Below are 6,000 nucleotides of genomic sequence, written 5' to 3' on the forward strand. Positions count from 1 at the left end.
CCAGGCATGGCCGAATGGCCTGCCCCCAAAACATGATCACAGGATCCAAAATACAATCCAGGATTTCTAATACAATAATAAAATGTCTTATTTATACTAGACTAGCTACTAGGGTTTACAGAAGTAAGTAATTGATGCAGAAATCTACTTTCGGGGACCACTTGGTGTGTGCTTGGGATGAGCTTGAGTTTTACATGTGGAGAGGCTTCGTTTGGAGTTGAACGCCAAGTTATAACGTGTTTTTGGCATTCAACTCTAGTTCGTGACGTATTTCTGGTGTTTGACTCCAGAATGCAGCATGGAACTGGCGTTGAGCACCAGTTTATGTCGTCTAATCTCGAATAAAATATGAACTATTATATATTTCTGGAAAGCTCTGGATGTCTACTTTCTAACGCCGTTGAGAACGCGCCATTTGGAGTTTGGTAGCTCCAGAAAATTCATTTCGAGTGCAGGGAGGTCAGATTCCAACAACATCAGCAGTCCTTTGTCAGCCTTTTATCAGAGTTTTGCTCAGGTCACTCAATTTCAGCCAGAAAATACCTGAAATCACAGAAAAATATACAAACTCATGTAAAGTCCAGAAATGTAAATTTAGCATAAAAACTAATGAAAACATCCCTAAAAGTAGCTAGATCCTACGAAAAACTACCTAAAAACAATGCCAAAAAGCGTATAAATTATCCGCTCATCAATGATACAAAATAGAAATACAATAAAAAGCGATAAGACATAAATCTTGGATTTTCTCTCCAAGTACCTCTCTTTACCTTTTCTCTCAATGGTTTTTTCTTAATGCCTCGTTTATATGCCTTTTACCACTGAATAGAAATAAAGAAAGATACAACATACAAACAAAATATTCAATAATAAACCATGAAGGAGATGATGTATGATATAGGGATTAATGTCGGTTTAGAATTTCTCAATAGAATTTCAATGCAGGCATAGTCTAGACCAACGATTAACTCTCGATCAAATTTTAAAAGGTTGTCACAATATAAATCAAAATAATCGGGAGTAGAGTTGTCCTGGGTCGTTCTCCCTACGAATTGCAATTGAGTGCTCAATTATTGGCTATGAGAAAAATCGGGGGTGAGATAGCAATTGACACAGAATTAAATAGCAAGAAAGTTGGACATTAGTTACTCAAGATCACCCAAGTTACCAACTAACCCAAGCCCAAAATACAGAAATCTACTACAAAATTAAAAGAGGCATTTTAACAAATACTTAGAATACATAAAAGGAAAAGCATGATTGCATGAATTATAAAAGCTACAACTACCAAAACAAGAAATCAATAATAGCAACTAAAGTAAATATTAAATGACATGAAAACATAAAGTTGCATTAAAAGAAAATTGAAATTAACAAGAGAGTTTATGAACTAAAATTGACAAAATAAAGGAATCAACAAGAGAAACTAAATAAACTAGGATACTAAAACAAGAAAAAATAAAGAAAACTAGAGTAAAATAAGATTCAATCATAAAATTAAGAAGAAATTAAACTAAGAATCCTAAATTATAGAGAGAAGAGAGAGCTTCTCTCTCTAGAATTTTATCCTAAAACATGATGTAAAATTATTCTATGACTACTTCTTACTTGCCTCATGATCTTCCTTGAGAATTGCATCAAATACTTCAGAAATGAGTTGGATTCGGCCCAAAATTGGTCTGAAATCGCAATCCACGTGTTCACTTAAGCAAAATCACGTGCTGACAGTCATGCGTACGTATGAGACATGCGTACGCGCAAATTGGTAAAATTCCAGGTCATGCGTACGCATGAGGCATGCATATGTGCAAATGCACAGATCTCCAAAATTTCATTTCTTCATGAATTCGCCACTTTTACATGCTTTTTCTTTACTTCTTCAAGTCATCCTTGCCTTTTAAGTCTAAAATCACTCAACAAACACATCAAGAAATAGAATGGAATAAAAGTGAATTAAATTTAGTGATTCAAGAGCCTAAAAAGTATATTTTTAATCATTAAACACAATTAGGAGAAATTTACAAAACCATACTATTTCAGTGAATAAGTACAAGATAAGTTGATAAAATCCACTCATTTCAATCCAAAATTTATCATAAAATTGTGGTTTATCAACCTCTCCACACTTAAATAATAACATGAGCTTGAAATTTGAATCTTCGATTATCTTAAACTCCCACCTGACACCTATAACAACCTATACAATTCAAATGCAAACCTAACTACTCATTCTTTAGTTTTTCACACACTCATGCATTCTTTTCAATTTACATCCCATATGCATTTGTCTTATTACTTTTTCTTTAGGGTTAACATTTGTCCCCTTTTTATTATAGCTTTCTTTTTCTTTTTTTTCTCTTTCTTTTCTTTCTTTATTCTTTCTTTATAAAATATAATATATTCACAAGGATTAATACATATGTTTTAACATTCAATGCATGAGTATGTACCCAATTGCCAAAATTTTAACAAAACTACAAAATACCTTTTTTTTCTTTCTACCAAAGTTTCTCAAATTTTCCTATACTTAAATGATACACATTCTCACTAGTCTAAGCTAATCAAAGATTCAAATGAAAGATATTTATTATTTTTTACATAGGGATAGTGATGTGCTAAAATTAAGAACAAAAAGAGATTAAAATATGCTCAAAATTGGCTAACAATGGTAGATACAAGCTAGGATATTTGGGTAAGTGAGCTAATCAAAATGAAGAACTCAATCATATAAATGAATTCATACACAGAATAATGGACATAAAGAATAAAATAAATCAAAGATTACAATCATAGAAAGAGAACAAGACACACAAGAATGAATGAAATAGTGGTTAATATGATGTAACAACACATTAAGGCTCAAAAACTCACATGGTAGTGTGTTCTAGCTCCAAAACTATGTTCCATAATTATTGTTCAAGCAAGTTTAATGAAAAGTTTTCACTCAAATCAATTTGAATGTCCTATATATAAATTCTTTGAAAAAATTTTATTATTTTGACTAAGCTTATTATATATATGTATATACGAAAAGAAATGTAATAAACTAAAAAAAATACAAATAGAGTTCTAAAATATATACAAACTAAGAAAGAAAATGCAACTAAGAATTTTAAAAGACATAGTAATAGCAGAAAAAATAAAATGTGAAAGTGTTTGGATTATAATTTTTTACCCAAGATTGGTCGATTGGTCGGACAACCTCCCCGCACTTAAAAATTTGCAGGTCCTCTGTGCATTCAAAGATGAGCAAGGGGGTACGGAGACTTAACAGATTGTCACCTTTAATTGGTGGGTCATTCGGCTGCTGCATATTCTTTTCTTTTGCTTTCCTTTTTGCTTATGGTGACTCATCCTGAAGAATATAAAATAGACTATAGTAAGATGAGTAAATTGGAAGACAAGGAAGCATATATCATTGGAATAGGGTAATAATCATTAAAATGAAGTGAATTAATAAGTTTGTGACATTAAGAAAAATAGTGCGTGAATTTTAAGTTGTGCGTGGTTTAGAACTCACACACTAGCATTGAAAGCTATGTCACAATTTTATAAAAGAAGTATGCACTTCACACATTTTAGTGTGCTTGAGATACTTTAAAGGCATCTTGTAGCTTAAGACAAACAAACAAGTGATAAAGAAGTATGAAAGAACTCAAGCAAGAATCGAGCAATTATGAAATGGATAATGAATGGAAATTGGTTGATGTGCAAGAGAATTTAATGAACAAAAGAAAATATGGAACTCACACACCAATCAATGACACACTTTGAGTTGTTTTTTCACATCACCTAATTGACATAATGTGGGGAGCATGGGTGCTATGCAACTAATAAAAAAGAGATATAATTTGAAATCTATCACATAGCAAACATGGTCCACATAGCTTAAAAAGCACAAAAAGATGTCACTAGGTAAGCTTACAATCCAATTTCACAATTCCACAATTTCAATGCATTGACTTGGTGATGTAAATAAAAAACCAAAACAAGCAAGTATCACCTGGCAATAGATGCATCAATTAAACACAATTGCCTAATAAAAGATAGTGAATTCAAATTACATGGTGGCTAGCTACAACGTGCAGTTCAAAAGATTTAGAATGCTTTGGAGGCAACTCACAAGCACTTGGTATGCACAATTATTAAGCATGAAAAATTCAATACCAAGCAACAAATATACCCTCAATAAAAAAATTTAACAATGAATATTAACAAGAACGATGCTAAAATAGCATCATGTCAGTAATCAACAGCAATATCTCAGTAGAATCAGCAAATCAAATCAATAATCCAACACTTTTCACCTAATCTAGCCTATCCTAACCACCTGATCTACTAAAATATAAAATTAAACTAACTAACTAACAAATGGCGATGGTGGTGGATGGTGAATGGTGATGAAGTGGGAGGGAAGAGAAAGAGAGACAAGGGGAAAAGAAGAAAAGAAGTGGAAAGAAGAAAAGAAAAGTACATGAGAAACAGGGAGTCATGCGTACGCATTAGGCATGCGTATGCATGACAGGGGGATAAATGCAGTTGTGCTTACGCATGTACCATGCGTACGCATGTACCATGCGTACGCATGAGGTGATAAGTGTGCGTGTGCATGCTGCACATACAACACTCGCACAAAACCCCTTGCCCTCTGTAAAGGCATCATGTGTATGCATCTCTCATGTGTACGCATACATTTGATTCTCTATTTTTTATATATATATGGTTGTGCACGTGCATGGTACACGCACAAACCAATTTTGGTGCTGTTTTGGTGTCATGCGTATGCATCAGACATGCATATGCATGATTTTGCTAAAACTTGTGGGTTATGCGTTTGCATGAGACACGCGTACGCACGATTGGTGCTCCATTTTTTTCAAAAATCTTCAACATTTTGCACCAAATCAAGCATTCCAAATATTCAACAAGATACCAAAGTATTACCAAACCTTATTAAGCATACTAAACTACCAAGAAAATCTAACAAATCTATCTAACAACAGAAATTTAAATTATTCACCACTATATACAAAAAAGAGAATGAAAAGATGTTATCATAGTGGGGTGTCTCCCACCTAGCACTTTTATTTATTGTCCTTGAGTTGGACAATTGAGGATGCCATTGCTATGGTGGCTTATGCTTGAACTCGTCCTTGAATCTCTATCAATGCTTGCACATCCAATGTCCACTAGGATCCCAAATTATGCGCAACAAGCTTTTAAGCAAATTCAAACAAGCGACAAGATTCCAAGATTGTTGATTCTTGAAGTGAATTCTAGGGTCCCAAACCTTGATTTTGGACCCGTCTTCTTGTTGATTACCATAGTTCCATCCGGGTGTCAACACTTGCAAATTCTCAATTAGGCACCAAACTCTCCTAGATCATTGTATTGAGCGTTGCACCTTCCTTTGAACTCAACCCTTGAGCTTGTAACCTTAACGAGCCTCGAGTTATATTGCCAACCACTACTTAACTCTGTCTTCCTTTCCAACCCATAAAAAGCTCTAAGTTGACCATTCATTTTGGTGCGCATGTACGCAAACCCCACACTTTTCGTACAGCAGCAGTACCAGCAAGTGCACTGGGTCGTCCAAGTAATACCTGAGCGAGTCAGGGTCGATCCCATGAGGATTGTGGCTTGAAGCAAGCTATGGTTGTCTTATATTTCTTAGTCAGGCGAAATTAGAAGGTTTTTGGATTATGTAAACCTTCAATGATTATATGTCATATATGGAATTTGTAGTAGAATTGAAAGCAATAATAGGAATAGAGTTGAGAGTTGGAGTTGCTTCGTCTTTCTGAGTTAACTCTGGTATTACTATCTTCTTTGCTTATGAATGATATTATTCTATGGTAGGTTGTAAGTGATCAAAGCCATTGCCCGTGGTCATTGATCTCTTCTGCTACAGAATGAATGCCATTGCCCGTGGTCATTCAATTTGACAAAGGGTGAAGCTCTAGCAAGTCATTCTCTTGGCGATCCTACTCAAAACATCAC

This window comes from Arachis hypogaea, chromosome 1, assembly GCF_003086295.3.
Source record: "Arachis hypogaea cultivar Tifrunner chromosome 1, arahy.Tifrunner.gnm2.J5K5, whole genome shotgun sequence".
In the NCBI taxonomy this organism is placed as follows: domain Eukaryota; kingdom Viridiplantae; phylum Streptophyta; class Magnoliopsida; order Fabales; family Fabaceae; genus Arachis; species Arachis hypogaea.